General features: G+C 44.3%; 1 protein-coding gene across 6 annotated transcripts in view; it reads right to left on the bottom strand.

Moving 5' to 3' along the window:
* The window catches only part of LOC137524547 (uncharacterized), a 155,672-nt gene that overhangs the window by 71,353 nt on the left and 64,898 nt on the right, over positions 1–19,421 (bottom strand). The window contains exons 1-2 of one of the 6 annotated variants that reach the window (XM_068244538.1): positions 17,275–17,521; positions 9,535–9,675 (exon numbers count right to left, since the gene is read on the bottom strand). The exons of 1 other annotated variant lie outside the window; for it this stretch is intronic. The gene's annotated coding sequence lies outside the window, so the exon portion shown is untranslated. Of the gene's footprint in view, positions 1–7,623; positions 7,684–9,534; positions 9,676–17,274; positions 17,522–19,421 lie in introns of those variants that run through there. 4 more of the 6 variants (XM_068244537.1, XM_068244540.1, XM_068244539.1 and 1 more) reach the window with 4 other exon arrangements.

The raw sequence follows: 19,421 nt of genomic DNA, 5'->3' as shown, positions 1-19,421 counted from the left end.
TTTAGGTTAACGTGGCCACCTTTACAGTCCCCACAGGAGCTCACAATCTAATCCGTAGCATAGTCAGTAATTGTCTAATGTTCCCCGTTTGAGACAGGGTAACCTCAAGTAGGGATGGTTGGAAATTCCGATTTTTCATTTTTTTTATTTCCAATTTTTCGATTTTCCGATTTCCAAATGTCTGTTTTTCCATTTTTTGGATTTCCGATTTTCCATTTTTCTGATTTACAATTGAGGAGTATTTTATTGATAATTTTTTGCATCAGAGAATGCAAAAATTGAAGAAAAAAACCCAAAAAACAGAAATCCGAAAAACGGAAATCAGTCTTGTGATTAGTCTGAAATTAAAATTTTCCAGAAAAACATTACATTCTCGGATTGGTCCAGTACTTCTGAGTTCTGTGATTGGGCTAAAATTACCGAGTTGTGATAAATCGGCTTTCCAAGGAATTCTGATTTCCGAAAAACGATCGGAAATGCAGAAATATCAATTCAGCAGAATCTGAATGAGCATTTCTAACTTCAGGTTTACTTTCAGTCTGTTTAAATCTATTTTTGAGTGAGTACAGAATATCTCTGCTTCCATCATAGATGTCTGTGCTGTTCACGGATTCAGACGGGGACAAGAAAGAGAGTCACAGTACGCTATTTACACTACTGCTGTGCTTTTACTTGCAAGTGATTATGGAACTGAAAACAGAACATTTTATAGCAATGATGTCACATGAATTACTAACTGCTAGTGTTCAGTAATAACACACAGTACCTAGAAATGCAAATGAATGAGTAATTTCTATGGTTCAGTAATATCACACTTATAAAATGCAAACAACTAGCTACTACGTTTCAATAATATCACACCTACAAAATACAGACAACTGACTGCTACTCTTCAATAATAATATCACACCTACAAAATTCAGACAACTGCTACGCTTCAGTAATAATATCACACCTACAAAATACAAACAACTGCCCTTAAAGAGAGTCTGAAGCGAGAATAAATCTCGCTTCAGCTCTTATATATAGCAGGGGCATGTGTGCCCCTGCTAAAACGCCGCTATCCCGCGGCTAAACGGTGGTCCCTTCACCCCCAAATCCCCCTCCGTGCAGCGCATCCCCTCTTCCGCATAGAGGCAGGGCTAGCCGCCGCAGCCCTGCCTCACGCGCGTCTGTCAACACGTATCTCCGCCTCTCCTCCGCCCCTCTCAGTCTTTCTTCGCTGAGAGGGGCGGGGGAGAGGCGGCGATGCGCCGCTGATAGACGTGCTGGGAGGCAGGGCTGCAGCCGTTAGCCCTGCCTCCAGCAGCAGCAAAATCTAGGACCAAATTGGTAGTTGATTTTGCAGGGGGGGGGGGGGTTTGGGGGTGAAGGGACCCCCGTTAAGCCGCGGGATAGCAGCGTTTTAGCAAGGGCACACATGCCCCTGCTATATATAAGCACTGAAGCGAAATTTATTCTCGCTTCAGTGTCTCTTTAAATGCTACCCTTCCGTAATAATATTACACCTACAAAATACAGACAACTAACTGCTACGCTTCAGTAATAACATCACACCTACAAAATACAGACAACTAACTGCTACGCTTCAGTGATAATATCACACCTAAAAAATACAGACAACTGTACATACTCGAGCATAAGCCCAATTTTTGGGCCAAAAGAAGTGGCCCAAAAGTGAGGGTCTCGGCTTATACTCGAGTCACTACTCAAGTAACCCTCACAGTGCCCCCACTATATGCACAGTGGTGCATCATCTGAGGGAAACCACACATTGTACATTTGACAGGTCCCAGCTAACCTCATCTCGAGTTGTAGCCTTGGAAGGCATACAGGGACAGTGTCTACTGAGTGGTGAGAATCCTTGCATTCCTATATCAAGTTTTAGATACATGACTATGTGGCTCTGCATTTCTTGCTTTATCTTTATGCCAGCTTAAACTTTACAACAGTAGTTCTTTGCATGTCCATCTCCACTGTATGCCTATGTTCTGGTTTATTATTTCAATCTGCTGAATTTATGTTGCTTTTCTAATAGATGGTTGTGGCTGGCCATGGCTGTGAGTGGTGTTGTGGTTGTGGCTTTTGCCACCCTGGCTTATAATCGGTTTAACCATTTTTTCCAGGTTTTTTTTAGGGTAAAGGTTGGATGTCGGCTTATAGTCAGGTCGGCTTGTACTCGAGTATATACGGTAACTGCTACTCTTCAATAATAATATTACACCTACAAAATACAGGCAACTAACTGCTATTCTTCAGTAATAACATCACACCTACAAAATACACTCAATCTTTGGCTCGATCTTGCTTATATGCGCTAACTCCCAGATAGCACCAATGCTAATGATATTCTCCTCTCATCCTCTCTAATTACCTCCTACGTTAAGTATAGATGTGTTCATACATGTCCATTGTCCGCTGTCTCTGTTGCGGTGAAAGGAACAGAGTTGTGCAGTACATAATAATTCTGAACACCAGACACCAAACAATTCCTGCAACCCGTGTCAGTGAGTCTTTCCTTAGGTTGGGACAATAAGGATATTGCCTTATGGATGCATCTTATGACGGCATCAAAGACAGGGGTGAATGCAGGCGAAACAAACATAGTGGCCAGACCCACCAGCATCCGTTAGTTACCCTTCCCTCTTTCAAGGTCCAGCCGGTGGCCTAACCTTGTTATCTGTACCCCTAGCATAGCCCTATCCTACAATCCTAGTCATGTAATAAATCCCAGACATGTAAATAAATAAATCTTAGGCTGTAGGTACAAATCCTGACTGCCGTTTTGGAGAATTGGGTACATCATTCATGGAATGTGACAGGTTGATTCCCTCCATCTGGTAATTAGTATCAGTTTATCCATGGGTGAGCAACAGAATTTATGTTCATAGGGAGGCTTTTTAATCTAAAGAGGAGTCTTTCACTATCCTGATAGCTTTGAATCTCAGTCTGGAGAAGTAAAGCAGGTCAAGTAATGGGAGTGGGTTTCGATGATCCTGTGGTAGAATTCTAATAATCTATCACTGGGCATCAGTTGAAGAGCAGGGTTTAAACAAGGCTCATGCTGGGCATACACGAGTCGATCCGGCGGCTCGATCAGCCGCCGGATCGACTCCCGCCGCGTCCCCACTTCGTGTGCCTGGATCTATTCCCGCTTGTCCCTGCCGGCGCTTCTTATCTTCTGCTCGATTCGCAGCTATTGTCCGCCCGCGGGTATCGAGCGCGGAATCGGTCCCCACGGTGATCGGACACATCGGATATTATCAATCGAGCCATCAGGCTCGACGGATAAGCCTCCCTCGACGCCGTGTATGCCCAGCATTAGAAAAGGACTGCTTGATTATGCTGGTTTTGAGGACTTGGCAGCTGGTCATGGTTTTTGGTGGGGCTGTCCCTTGTCCTGAGAAGGTATATAGCAGCTTTCTGTCCAATGTTTTTTTTTCTCTTTCTAGTTTTTGTCTTTTTGTTTTCTTTCTGGTTCAACTTGATGGGCGGACTTCTTTTTACTAACAAACTATGTTACTATGCACTGGATGTCTTACTTTGGGACACTAGAATAGTCACCATTGGTCATACAAGCAAATGATTTGTGAGGGCCGATTATGAATGAGTTTGCGAATTTACGGCAAACATTAGCAAACCGTTTGCAGTGAGCTCCATAGACTTTAATAGGCTGACGAACTTCAAAACTTTCAGGGCACCTCTGCAGCCATACTTTCTTTAACCCTTTGGGGACCGGCTGCCTACATGCAGGGGGGCGCATTTGGGGGTGGTCAGGCAGCCAGAGGGGCGGCGCATTTGGGGGTGGTCAGGCAGCCAGACCCTTAGTAGGGTTAGCTGGGCATGGTGGCCCCAGTGTGGCCAGGTGTCCCCCGTATTGCCAGCAGCCTCACCTCCCAGGCTCCAGCGATGAGCAGCTCTAGCCCCCTCCGCTCTGGCCGGCATCCTCGCTTGCACTGCCGTTAAGTTACGGGTCGCGGCTTGATGATGTCATCAAGCCAGGACCTGGCACTTACGTCAGAGCGAGCAGAGATGCCAGCCAGAGTGGGGAGGAGCTGGGGGAACGTCAGGAAGGTGAGTGGATCCTCTTCTTCCCCTACCGCTGCTGCTCTAATAGTGATCACTACGATCCGCCAGCGATCATAGTGATCACGTGATCAGGAGCCAATCGCGATGGCTCCTGATCACTGATGGGAGATGTCAGCTTTTATATGACCACTTAATCTCCCCTCTCGGGTGCGCAGGATCGCGTCACGAGCGAAATTGACAGGTGGCATAAATCTTACGCTGGATCAGGTATAGACAGCCACAAGTGCGGTGTAGGATTTACTAGCAGCGGTCCCCAAAAGGTTAGAAAATGTGTAAAAAGTGTACAAAAAGCTTGGACAGTGGCATGGCAGGAGGAGGATCAAGTGCGAAATAGTCACCAAAATTAAGTATTTTACACAAACGCTTTTTTAATGGTTATTTTTGGAGTTTAATGGCTGCCGACTTTAGTGGTTAATAGCAAAGCCCCCATATGTGCTAGAAACACCAAATTTGCAGGGTGTGTTAAGGAGGACAGTGGAAACCAGAGGAAATTTTTTTCAAAAAGACATTGTAGTTGTGGAGAAAATCGATTTTAAAAGTTAGAAGAAAAAAAAAAAATCTATATTTAAATGCAGTAAAATGACAGATAATGTACAGTATCAACGTGTATATAAATTTATATATATGTTCAGAGTATGGGATTTCCCCCCCCCCTCCCATTTTCCTTACCCATTTCCACTACCCATTTCCACAAAGGGTGTAAATAAAAACGGACATTTACCTGGGGCTTCTATCAGCCCCCTGCAGCTGTAATGTCCCACACTGTCCTCCAACAATCCTCCGTTCCCCGCCGCCGGTCCCGATGTAATTACGAAACTAGTAAGACTGCGCGGCCATTGCCGTGCATGTCATTGGAAGCTTACTGCGCAGGCGCAGAACAAAAAAAAAACTTTGTACTGTGCAGTAAGCTCCCGATGACGCGAGCGGGACTGCGCTCTATTTGTCTTGTAAGGTGAATAACTGACCAGTGCCGACGGCGGGGAACGGAGGATAGTAGGAGGACAACGTGGAACATGACAGCTGCAGGGGGCCGATAGAAGCCCCAGGTAAGTGTACGTTTTTAATTTCAACCCCCCAGAAGAGAACCCCCTTATGTTCTTAATAATTATCTACCTTTGAAAAAAAATTACTACGTCAATATCCTCGGAAATGTCCCACGCCAATATCCTGAGATACCTTGACTGAAGAATTCCATGCACCCACACATGCCGCTCTCCCGTGCCACTCTCAGCTATACTAAATATAGCTGAGATCCCTAACCATCTTCAAATTTCCCTCCAAGGTTCCCCACTGGTCTATTAATAGACCAATGGGAATCTGGAGGGTTCCCTTTGGTCTGTAATAGACCAATGGGAGCCTGGGAGGGAAATCTAAAGTTGCCTAGGGCTCTAGCTATACTTAATATAGCTAGAGCGCCATCCCTGCGGGGCTCCAGACTTCCTCCCTGCCCAATGCACCTGTAGCGCCCACCCACGCCGGCACCCTGGGGCACCAATAGCACCCCGACATCAGGGCATAACAGGGTTTCTAGCACATACAGGAGATTTGCTATTAACTGCTAAAGTCAGCGGCCATTAACTTTAATGTTAAACGCGAACCCAAACTTTTGACAAAAAAACTTGCATTAAATACAAACGACGAGCAGCTGAAGTTCGCTGTGAACCGTTTGGGCCATCACTATAAATTAAAATACTCCCACATATTTACAAACGTACAATAAACACCAGTGTTTTAGAGAAAGGTGCTGTTGGAGGCTTGCGGGGCAGAGTTTCCCTTTATTTGATATGAGGTCTTGTTGGTCACATCTTCCTGTTTGTCCTACACAGCCAAATCTCTGGTAGCACAAATCAGATTGTGTGATAATGTCAGACTGTGTGATAATGTCTTCAGTGAGAAGACTTGCTGCAGAACCTGTCAAATGTTTCTCAATGCCACTCTGTGACCAAGGAACCTACGCAAATAAATGGGGTAATTTTACTTCCATGTAAGTGAAAACAATTACCCAAGGTCTAGTTCACACGAATGGCTCACAGCTAGTAAATTCATCCAGATATCCACTAACACTGTGTGTGCAGCATTCACGTACAGCAGGAGAGGTCTCGAGGCTGCAATGATGTGGCACTGACACAGCCACTCTGGTAACCACCAATCAGGGGTTACATGCAGCAATTCTGAATTGTGCTGTTGATGGTCGCCCAACTACCAAGGATTCACAACTTTCTTTTTGGATGACCATCCTTGGTTGCATGCCAAGCATCTGAGTAGCAGTCAGTCTCTGGTTGCTAGGTGCAGAGATGGATTAAAAGGAACTCCAGTGAAAATAATGTAATAAAAAAGTGCTTCATTTTTACATTAATTTTGTATGAACTATTTAGTCAGTGTTTGCCCATTGTAAAATCTTTCCTATTCCTGATTCACATTCTGACATTTATCACATGGTGACATTTTTACTGCTGGTAGGTGATGTCAGTTGAAGGAGATGCTTGCTTTTTTGGCAGTTGGAAACAGCTGTAAGGGCTCTTTCACATTAGGGCAGACTTTCTGCGTTAACGCAAACGGAAGCCGTTTGCGTTAACCAAGGTAAGATGAAAGTCCATAGACTTTCATTTTACCTTTCACACTCGACGCTGCGTTTCGATGCGTTGCGGTTCCGACGCACCCGGGCGCAGTTTTTCCTCCAACGCACCCGCGAGCCGGCGTTTTCCGTCGGGTTTAATTACCAGCTACCGCAGCTGATTGCGTCGCACCGCAGATACCCGACGACACGCCGCAGGCAGACAACGCGTGCAGGAGAACGGCTCCTGTTCGCGTTGTCTGATGTGAAAGAGCCCTAAACAGCTATCTCCCACAATGCAATGAGGTCCACAGACAGGAAATTACTGATTGGGATGAAGATCAATTCTTGGTCACGGTTTCTCTTTAAGTGGCATATGACATGATAAGATAGACATGTGTACGTACAGTGCCAAGCACACAAATACATATGCTGTGTTGCTTTCCTTCTTTCTCTCCCCTTTCCTTGTACCAGAAGTGCAGTATATCAGCATGTCAACCAAAGTGATGAATGAGTTACTAGTCAGTGCAAATCCTCAGCCAGGACAGTTACCTCTCTGTATTGACAGTAAGGTGTACTTGGCTCTCACAGTCCCAAACTGTATACATTTGTTTTAAATTTGTATGCCTGCCGTAAAAATGTGCATCTCCAATTCAACACAAGGATGACCGCAAGCCTAAACAACATTGAAATCAGTGAAGACCTACCTACCATTTAGGCAGCTACCCTTATGTGCTGAACCTTGAGAGGTAAACATATACACAATTAAAGATTTGAGAGCCATATAGTAAAACTATATGAAAGAGAAGCCTGTTGCATTTTAAACAGTGTCTTGATATCAAAAACATCAATACTGCAGTCTCATGCGCATACAGAAAGATTGAATATGTGCCGTAGCATAGCACATATGAAATGCATCAACATGTCATATTAATACTAACGTACACATTAAAACCTCAGTCCTGGCCAGTATCACTCACTATGACTAAATGGGGGCCTGACCAAACAAACCATGCATAGAGCATTCACCCATCATTTAGCTTATGCAAATAGCCTGTGCCTATGTGGGTCAATTATGCCCTCCACCACCAGGTCACCACGCTCTTTGCCTACGCTGGCTGGCTACCTCCTCTAATAACGGTCTCCTTGCTTTGACACCTGCAGGACCTGTAACTAATAGCAACATTTCACCCCAAACTGACAATAATTCACTTCACCATTGCAGGTGTATTGTAGCTTGAATGTGGGGTGGATGACACAATCCTCCGTTAACATGTCAGATGTAACCAGCTGGTATACACTCCCGGCAAGTCCACATAACATCACCGCATAAGATACATTTTACTGAAGCCGAGATTATGCGCTAATGATCCTCTCGTGCAACCTGGATGTATAGATCAACCGGGCGGGTGTGCAGTGTGTAACCTCTAATTGGTTGTTTCATCCCTGCCCTTACCACTCTTTAGCCAGAGCATTCTTTGGATGCTAACAGTCTTCTATAGAGCTTCCATTATATATTACTGAGGGTTACCCAGTAACACTATAGTAAAGTATATTATGTAGAATTATAGTTTTATATATTTTTTCTATCCTTAAGCCTCTAGGATTAGAATTTAGCTAAAGAGGTGGGCATGAATGTAGCTTCTAATAGATCACACAGTAGATGAAACTTGGACAAGGCGGCCGCAGATGACCACCTCTGCTGAGAATATAACATGTGTACAGCTCCCCTCGGTGACTCGCCAATGATCTACGGGGCTGATTCCGTCAGCTAAACGCTGGGCGAAAGCATTGTTCTCCTTACCTCAATGTTTCCCCCTCCCCCCAGCATAGCAACAGAATAAGCTGCTAGCCTAGAGGTTAGTGAAGAGTCTGTATAATGTCGAAACCGTACTGCTGCCCGAGGGATCAAGTAAGGATCCCTCACCGGCCACGTTCCCCATGATGTGCACTAGGCTTCCGTGATAGCTTCTGATAAGACCAATGAGGTCTAAGCTTCTCCGGAAACTTCTGTGTAAGGACTATATGAGCCAGGACAGCTGTGTAAAAGGGAAAATTGTGCTGAACTTGTTGGTGTGCAGATCTGCTCTAATTTACGATGGTGTTTTACTACTGCTTGAGATGGACTAAATAAGTTGTCCAATGATGTGTCTGCTCATGGTGTATGGACCCTCATCCCATCACTTTTGGCGTCAGCTGAGTCTTTGACACAGGGATGTATCGGGATGTAGCCAGTGAGGTTGGGCTACCTGCGCTACAGAATAGGTCTGGTTCAATGATTCAGAAATGACTAAAGGCAGTGGATCAGCACAACAGCCACGTAATCCATACATTTGAAAAATAAATCGCAATAACAGCCTCCACATTCCTCTCACCTCCGTTTTCTTTGAGGCAGGGAACACAGTAGCTGCTATTGTGTGCGTTTTGCTGCAGATGGCAAAACTTGCACGATTTCACAGGCTATTGAATTCAATAGCCTCACTCAGGAAATGCTTGCTGTGACCGGCCGTTTGATTTCGTGTTTGCGAATTTCGGGAGTTTTTAAATCGCACAGCTGTCCACTTTTTCCAACATGACGCATGCATTCACAATTATAGCAGAACGATTGCGGCAAAATGTTCATGGAGAACGCAATCACAAAAGCCGACGAAGACCTGGGAATCCCAAGGGAAAATGGCTCTGCAAGTGTGTTCCCTACCTGACCCAAACAAAGAACTAACACCTTCAAATCTAACACTCAGCCTCAACCTAACCCCAGAACAAAGAAATTAATCTCAACCTAATGTGTATTCCTAACATTAACCCTACCACTTAATCAGCCTATCTCTCATCCAGAGCTTAGCAACACGTGTAGACGCCAAACGTTGTCCTTAAAGGAAACACGAACTTACAGGAATAAGGAAACTGCCATCTTTATCTTCTTTTGAGAATGCAGTGCTGGTCTTGTGGCTTTATTAGTAGACGAGTCATACTCCTGCTGTTCTATATACTTGTTCTGAGTCGCTGACTCACACTAGGCCATATTTATTGTTCTGCAAAACAAAAAGATTGCCAGAGATTCATCTTCACTTTTCAAATCCAGAACTTGACACATTTAGAAAAACAAAAACAGTTTGTTGTTAATACAGACTTGGAAGAATGGAGTACAGACATGATGTACAGTGCTGTCCATTATTATTCATACCCCTGGCAAATTTTGACTTAAAGAGAAACTCCAACCTAGAATTGAACTTTATCCCAATCAGTAGCTGATACCCCCTTTTACATGAGAAATATAATGCTTTTCACAAACAGACCATCAGGGGGAGCTGTATGACTGATTTTGTGCTGAAACCCCTCCCACAAGAAGCTCTGGGACCGCGGTACTCTGGGCAAACTTCCACAATGTAACAATGTTCACAGACAGGAATTAGCCGTTTACAGCTGTCTCTAACAGCCAAAACAGCTAGGAGCAGCTACATAACCTGCCCACAGTAAAAATGTCACCATGTAATAAATGTCAGAAATGTAAAATGTAAATCGGGGAGAGGAAAGATTTTACAATGAGCAAACACTGACTAAATCATTTATACATAATTATGGTAAAAAATGAAGCACTTTTTTTACTACATTATTTTCACTGTTACTTTTATTCAACCAGCAAGTAATTTTTTGACGGGAAATGACATAGGGGTCTCCCAAAAGGTAATAAGACTATGTAAAAGAGGCATTACTGTGAAAAAAATTCTCAGCCTTTATTTACATTTGAGCAAAAAGTGTTCAGTCCAAAATTATTCATACCCATCACAATCTGCCACAGTCTGTGGGAAAATTCAAAGTTCTATACCATTCTAAATAGTCCAAGCTGTTTTAAATCATCCTAATTACCCGAATTAATTGGGAACAGCTGTTTTAATCAACTCTACAGGTGGAAAACAGCAGCTCTCTGCAGTTGGTTTGTGGACTGTCATGGCTAATGCTGGGTACACACGTTGCGTTCCCGCATCGAATGTGCCACTCGATTCCCGACAATTCTATTATTTCCGAGCGCATTTCAATGATTTTTAGGTCGAATGCCATGTAAAGTATGGCAAATCGACGTAACAATCTATCGATCCGCGAATCGGACATGTTGGAAATAAACAAATCGACGGGAATCGAGCGGCGCATCAACGGGAATCGAGTGCGGGAACGCAACGTGTGTACCCGGCATAAGACAAAGGAGCTCAGTGAGCATCTGCGGCTGCGCATTGTGGCTGCTCACAAGTCAGGAAAGGGCTACAAGGCCATTTCTAAATATTTTTCAAGTTCCAGTGGCTACAGTGCAAAGCATTATTAAAAAATGTTCTGCACTGTGGAAAATCTCAGAGGACGTGGTCAGAAGCCAAAAGTAACACCTGTGCTGGCCAGGAGAATAATGAGAGAAATGAAAAAGAATCCAAGGATCACCACCAAGGCCATCCTGGTGAATCTGGGCTCTGCTGGTGGCAATGTCTCAATGTAGACAATCCAACATACACTGCACACTGCTGGGTTCCACGGATGCAGACCAAGGAGGACGCCACTTCTCCAGATAAGGCACACAAAAGCTCGCTTGGCCTTTGCAAATGCTCATCTGGACAAAGAAGAAGACTTCTGGTCTTCTGTGTTATGGTCATATGAAACACAAATTAAATTGTTTGGTCACAATGATGTTTCCTTCATTTGGCATAAAAAAGGTGAAGCCTTCAACCAAAAGAACACCATCCCAACTGTCAAACATGGTGGTGGAAACCTAATGCTTTGGGGTTTTTTTTTTCAACCAATGGACCAGGGAAACTAATCACAGTACACGGCACCATGAAAAAAAGAGCAATACATGAGGATTCTCAATGACAACATCAGGTAGTAACGATAACATCAGGCAGTCTGCAGAGAAACATGACCTTGGCCACCAGTGGACATTTCAGCATGACAATAATCCAAAACACACAGCACAAGTGGTGAAGAAATGGTTAGCAGACAACATCATTAATGCTTTGGAGTGGCCCAGTCAGAGTCCTAACTTGAATCCAATTGAGAATCTGTAGAGGGAGCTAAAGATCAGGGTGATGGCAAGAAGACCCTCCAACCTGAAAGAAGGTCATTGGTAAAGATGAATGGGCAAATATACCTGTGGAGACATGCAAAAAGCTGGTCTGCAGTTATAGGAAGCGTTTGATTGCTGTAATAGCCAATAAAGGCTTTTCTATTGATTATTGAAAAGGGTATGAATCATTTTGGACTGGATACTTTTTGCTCAAATGTAAATAAAAGCTGCAATTTTTTTTTTCCCACAGTAATGCCTCTTGTACATTGTCTTATCTTTTGGGAGACACCTATGTCATTTCCCGTCAAAAAATTACTTGCTGGTTGAATAAAAGTCAAAAATTTGCCAGGGGTATGAATAATTATGGGCAGCACTGTATATACCATAACGTGGTAATAAATAGCCAAACAGTGGTGCCCGGATGTGGATTCGTGATCACGGATTGCCGTGGATCACGAACATTTTTACGCTATCCACATTCGGTATTGGATTTCGTGGACAAATTTTCAATCACAAAAATCCGCTTTGGCAGACTGTGAATGCGTACATTCGAACACATTCACGCTCGTGAAAATGGCGCAGAAGCCATAGTTAGGTCGTGATTAGCGCACGCAGGCAGAAGTTTCTTCCCTGGGCCAATCAGAGGCCCCCAGCCAGGCCCTAGCAGCCAATCATAGGAGGGGAGGCTATGCTCCGTCCTTGCTAGACTCTGGTACTGAGAGGATCACCTCCAGGCTATTGTTGCTACAGCAAGAGCGTTTTTTTTTTGTGTCAAAACCCAGCGTTTTTACTCCTAACAGTGCTCTTATACTATACATGTATTACTGAAGTTAGTTGTAGTCAGTGTAGTCAGAGTGTACTGGTGATTAGTGTGTTTAGTGCAGGCAGGCAGGCAGGCAGGTTCAGTTCAGACTGTACTGCTCACTTGTGTTCAGCTTATTAGCCCGTGATACACTTCAGTTACCACTGCAGTCGATTCAGTTACTTTCGTGAGTGATGTTGTACTACTGCTCACTGGCTGCCCACTTGTGTTCAGCTTATTAGACAGTGATACACTTCAGTTACCACTGCAGTTGATTAATCCATGCAATTTTGGGGATTGTACCATGTATGGGGGCTTTGCTATTAAAGTTAAAAGAAAATCCAGACCCGGCCGTGGATCCAGCCGTGATTGCGTCATTCACGACCAAAAATCAGCGTCGAAGCGTGGACGCATATCGAAGTCCGGAACCAATCACGTCGAAGGCAAATTTTTTTCCGGCAACGGCCAAGGTTGCCGAATTCGTGGATAGGGACATCCAAGCATCCCTATAGCCAAATTCACTTGTATTAAAAAAAAAAAAAAAGCTAACAATTAGTTCTCCACTATCGTATTACCTATTTATAAATAGGCCCCACAGTATTACAGGCAGAGGAGAAAGCAAAGGACCCCTCAATATTCTTTTCAGCCATGTCTGTGAAGTTAAATGTTGGGTACCTGTGGCTTTAAGGCCAGTTGCACGCCTATTAATTGAAATGCGGTGTGGAAACTAAGCTTGCCATGACCCTGCACCACTGTGCGGCAACAGGGTCATATGTATAGGCCCGCCCCCTGGGTAGTGACATACTCCCTGCTGGGCAGGGAGTATGTCACTGGGATTCCTGCTGGTCCGCGCATGCGCGCTGCGTCACACACGTGCTCCAATCATGTACACTTGCTGCGTCAACCATTGACTTGCATTTCTGCTTAATTCATTTGGTAGCCACAAAACATGTGGTAACACGCAGCAGTCTCTGCATTGGCATTGCGTCAGTTTAGCTCGGGGGTGCCCAATAGGTCGATCGAGATCTACCGGTAGATTGCGATCGCCTTCTGGGTAGATCGCGGCTGCGTCTCATCAAATTCTGCTTCAGATCACGGCCGCTTGGCCATGTCTCATCAAATTCTGCTGCTGGCTGGGTGCTGGCCGGCAGCTTCTCCTGATCGCGGCCAATAAGGGAAGGGAGCGGAGAGGCCGGGGCGGTTCTGCCATGATGTGACGTCATGGTAGGTGCACGCTGGGCACAACACTTCCGCCCACACGCATGCACGTCTCCCGAACACCGCTTGAGAATATTCAAAGCCGCCGGCTCGCTCATCTGCCCTTCAGCCAGCCGCGGCTGAAGGAGGGGAGACCAGGACGAGTCACAGACACCGCCGCTGGAGCTCAGGGGAGATAAGTGATAACTATATTGACAGCAACCGGGCTATCTATAGATAAGGCACCGATATTTAGCTACTAATACTAGTGGAATCTATACCTATCTACCTATTCTGAAGCCACCTATACTAGAGGCATTTATACCTATCTACCTATACTGAAGCCACTTATACTAAGCTACCTATACTAGAGGCATTTATACCTATCTACCTATACTGAAGCCACTTATACTAAGCTACCTATACTAGAGGCATTTATACCTATCTACCTATACTGAAGCCACTTATACTAAGCTACCTATACTAGAGGCATTTATACATATCTATCTATACTGAAGCCACCTATACTTAGCCATCTATACTGCCTGGCTACCTGCATGACAATGTGTGTATGGGGGTGGGGGGGGGGGGGTAGCATTTGAAAAGTTGGTAGATCTCTTTAAAAGTAGCTCGCGAGCCGTAAAAGTGTGGGCACCCCTGGTTTAGATACTTCTGGCAAAATGCAACATAGGCAGTCTGTCTCTGAAGAATTAACACTAGATACAAACCAGCTGTCAGGCCTACCTCAGCGGCGGCTGTATCTGTATTGACCCTAACCGCAATAAAGGTCTTTTGAGGAGCGGTGCTCTCGCTGTCTTCTTCTGTATGAATTGTATCCACTATTGAAGAGCATGCCACCTGTTACCTTGGCGGATGTGGTGTCCACTGCTGTGTTCTGGTGCCGGTAATCTCTCTATCTATCCTCATTGAACATACCTGTGCTATAGCCGCTCGGGCTTGGCATTTTCAGCTAAGCATGAGTGGCTCCCTGCTACAGCACAGGCTGAGCTGCCCTGCACCTGCGTATTACGCAAACTTTTCAAGAGGCTCGGAGGGAAGCAGTGGTCTGGAGGAGGGTTGTGCTTCCCTGTACCCAGGTAAGTATCTAACTTTTGCATTTTTTAAACTCACAGGTTTAAATTAACCATTACCATGCTGAAATCTTTACTGCCATACTGATACTGAAGTCAAATTTGTGCTAAAATACAACACAGCAAAAATCTACATAGATTGCACTATGCCTGATGAAGAGACCTGAGACCTCTGGAAAGTTTATAATCTGTGAGCCAATAAATGGTCTCATGTAGAGGACCCTACATTAAACATTCATCCTGCAGTTTATCTATACTATTAATCACACAGCTTTGTTTTATTTTTTTTATACTATAATCATTGTTTATGTTGACCCTTGCAATAATCTGTGGAGTACTGACAGGGATCTTAGGGCCGGTTCGCATTGGGCACTTGCTTGCCACTTCCCGCGATTGCGGTTGGGTCCACGATCGCAATTTGAAAGCAAAATCTTGCAATTTCAGTGCAATTTGTGGTCGTGATTCCCATCAATAGAACGAGAATCACAGGGCAATTGCCCCAAAGAGACTGCATGCAGCGCGTTTGAGATTGATCAAAATCGCAAACTCCGCAGTGTGAATGTATCCACAGGGATACATTAGTAGCAGCGCCTTGCTGATCGTCCGCAATCAGCAAAGCGATGAAAAAGCGCCAAGTGTGAACCAGCCCTTAGACCTAAACACACGTGCAATCAACTGATCAATAATTTCCAGCATGCCTGATCTGCTTCTGATCGAGAAAGGGATAGATTTTGAGATCAGTACTGCACAAAATCAATCTCTTTCTCTATCAGAAGCAGATTCGGCCTGCTGTAAATAGATCGATCAGTTGGTTTGATGGTAAAATTGCATGGTGTGTATAAGTTCTTCCCCTTCCCTCCTATAGTTTTTTTTTTTATAATAAAACACTTTTATGGGAAAAAGTGACATTTAAAAAATAATAATAATACATAAATAGTTACCTTAGGGACTCAACTTTTTTTTTTTTAATATGTAGGTCATGAGGGTTTATTACTATTATTTTTGCTAATAAGGGCTTGTTATTAGTGACTGATGCAAAACTGAAAAAAATACACCTTTATTTCCAAATAAAATATTGTTGGCATACATTGCGATAGGGACTTAACTTAAACGGTGTAATAACTGGGACAAATGGGGAAATAAAATACGTGTGTTTTAATTACAGTAACATGTATAATTTTAAAACTATAGTGGCTATAATGAAAACTGAGAAATAATGCATTGTTTCCATTTTTTTCTTATTATTCCTGCTAAAATGCATTTAGGATAAAATAATTCTTAAGGTGTGTACGCTTGCCAGACTTTTTCAAACTATGGGTCGTCAGACCCGCCCGCCGGGCGGTCGTTCTGATGACATTTGCATGTGAGTACAAGCTGTCATCATACTGATAAGGCTGGTTTTGACTGATCCGCTCGGCAGATCAGTCAAAACCAGCCTTATCAGTGCAACTATCGTCAGAATGACCGCCCCGCGAACGTAGTTTGAAAAAGTCTGGCGTGTGTATGCGCCTTTAGCAAAATGTACCACCTAAAGAAAGCCTAATTGGTGGCAAAAAAAAAAACCAAGCTATAGATCATTTCGTTTTGATAAGTAGTGATAACGTTATTGGCGAATGAAAGGGAGGAGCACTGACAGGTGAAAATTGCTCTCGTCCATAAAGGGAAAACCCCTTAGTCGTGAACTGGTTAAGCAGTTGGTTAGGTTGCACTTTATGATAGTAAGAGCCATACATGATTGCAGCTGGGTGCAAAATCTGACAAAGTTGCAAATGCTGATCCTCTCCATTTTGAGACACTGACCCAGCTCAGATAATGCAAAACCATCGGCTGCATGATGTAATATGTGACTCAAACATACTGAGGTCTAACCAGTGGCGTAGCAATAGGGGGTGCAGAGGTAGCGACCGCATTGGGGCCCTGAAGGGTCCACCCTCTATCACAGTATTAGCGCTATTGGTTCTGTGCTGGTAATAAGCACTTCTATAGATGCTTTGAATAGTAGTAATCCTTAACACACTGTTCCCCATCCCCTTCTTGCATCTCTGATACTGTGGTTGTCCTTGGCAGGTTTTGGTGCACCGTATCAATTGTTATGTATAAAGTGCTTGGGGGGCCCCATGTAAAACTTGCACTGGGGCCCATAGCTCCTTAGCTACGCCACTGTGTCTAACAAATGCTGCAAATGTTACAAGATAGCAGCCTCCATATGGCCCAGGCTTCAGGACTTTTCTATACCAAAAGAAAAGTTATAAGCCTGTAAAAACAGCAGATAATACTTATTAGCTGTACAATTATGTCCCTCCTAATATCCACCATAAATAACAGCAAGCTTCAGGACTTTTCTATACCAAAGAAAAGTTATAAACCTGTAAAAACAGCAGATAATACTTATTAGCTGTACAACTATCTCCCTCCTAATATCCACCATAAATAACAGCAGGCTATCTACTATAAACCTCAAGAGCCTGTACAGAGAAGCCGGAAGTAGACTTACATTACCTGTACACACCGGGCGGCTGTCACCTGGATCAGCAGAATCCTGGTCTATAATATCTGTCCATGGGCTGCAGATGTCTCTTCACACTGCGATTATCAGCATATCACGTATTTCCTCCTCAGCTCACAGGCAGGATTGCCCAACCTTTAGTGTAAAGTTCTTTTTTTTCCTCTTGCGCTGTGCGATTGCATAGTTTCCCAGCACTGACACGTTGTGGGCAGGGACTGCCTGCATGCAAATCTCCCTCCAGCAAGGAAAGCTGCTGCTGTGTGTCTCTGGCATAGCTGAAAGTCTTTCGCTGCTCTGTGTTGTGCAGTGCTTCCTCCTTTCCTTGGAAAAGGGCTTGTCATATACAACCTCTCAGCGTGTCTAGGAAAGCTGTGCCAATTCGCAGAACGATTAACAGAAGACAGGAAATCCTTTTCCACAGAAGTCCAGATCTAAATTTTCCCTATTCTCTAGTGACGATAAGCCTGGTTTAATAACATTGTACAAGCAAGGGGTTATGAATCAGGATGATACTAGTTATTAACTAGAAAGAGTAAGCTTTCAGCAGCTAATAATACTTCTTCAGAATCAAGGATAGTTAGAGAACTTTCAAAATCGCTGGAGATACCTAAACTTTATACACATGCAGGGTCCGCGCTTCCATAGAGGCAAAGGAGGCAATTGCCCCGGGGCCCCAGAGCCTGTGTGGGCCCCCCTAGGTGTCCCTCATCTCCCTCATCCCCTCCAGCTATGGTGACCCATGAGAGTGGGGATGCTATGTGTTTACTCTGTATAGGAAAAGTAGGAGGTGGATAGTGGTAACCCCAAAATGCTTTTTAGGGGACATATGATATCGTGTGAATGGGGTAAGGGGGATTGGATCGGGCCTGGCAGCCGGCTCAAGGGCCCTGGGGGTGATTTGGTTGGAAGGGGGCATCAGGGGAGCCCCCTGAAGTTACTTTTGCCCCAGGGCCCAATTGTACCTAAAACCGGCCTTGTTCACATGGATTTACTTACTATCGGCCTAAACGAATGATGAAGACGGGATGGCTGAAAAAAGTGTTCCATCGATAGCAAACGACTGTGATTACCATCTATGTAGATCGATCCGTCCTGGTGGATAGGTTGGGGCAATAATCATGGTATTGCACAGCCCATTTCCCACTTAACACTACTTAAAAATGACATTTGGAGAAAGGCCTTGGCCGTTAATTGGGGAAACCATGAATTAAAAAATTCTTTATTAACTTGAACCATACACTTGAAAACACACACTTTCATGTTTTTGTTAATATTACCATAACAATATCATCAATAACAACCAAACACAAATGTCCGCCACCGGTTGACATTATCCAAAAGCCAGGCCAGCTATATCGGACCCCCCCAAGACCGCAGCCTCTTCAATACCAGAGTGAAAATTAGAGTTAAATGCATCAAGTTTGATGGAGGACAAATGAACTCCGTCCCTTCTGCAAGGGCCCATCTCCATTCCATCCAGTTCAATGTGGCGTATTGACATGCCACCCACTTCATGCATCACCTTCACCATGAATCTGATGATACATCTCCAAATACTCTCCATAAATTTCAAATTTAGGTTGAGCCATAAACGTTGTGGGACTACATCCGAGAAAATACGTTTTGTGCTAGGTAGTTGACCCACTATCTGGTCCACTTTAACTACCTACCTACCGACCGCGTTACGCTGATGGGCTGTGGTGGCAGCCCCAGGACCGCCTAACGCCAATTGGCGTAAAGTTCTGGGGTGGGGTTTTGCAGGAGATCGCTCCGTCATCAGTCTCCCAGCGACGATCGCCACTAGGAGACTGTTAGACGGCCAAACCGACGTCTATTTACAGTGATCTACGGCAGCGCTGTGCCCCCTGGGAGGCAAAGAGAGCGATTGGCTCTCATAGGCTGATGTCTATGAGAGCCTATCACTGGGATTGTCTGGCTGGGGGATGGAGGGAGGGGTTAAAAAAAATAGTAACATTTATAATAAAAAAAATTGTAAAAAAAACAAACAAACATCCCTGCAGCAATCCAATCAGAGCCCACCAGAAATCTCTGTTTATGTCTCACTGATTCTGTGTTGTTTTTTTTTAATTGCCGCTATTATATCTCTCACTTAAAGAGTACCTGTAACAAAAAAA

This window comes from Hyperolius riggenbachi, chromosome 7 (genome assembly GCF_040937935.1).
Source record: "Hyperolius riggenbachi isolate aHypRig1 chromosome 7, aHypRig1.pri, whole genome shotgun sequence".
Classification (NCBI taxonomy): domain Eukaryota; kingdom Metazoa; phylum Chordata; class Amphibia; order Anura; family Hyperoliidae; genus Hyperolius; species Hyperolius riggenbachi.
This window is presented reverse-complemented; position numbering and strand designations above follow the sequence as displayed.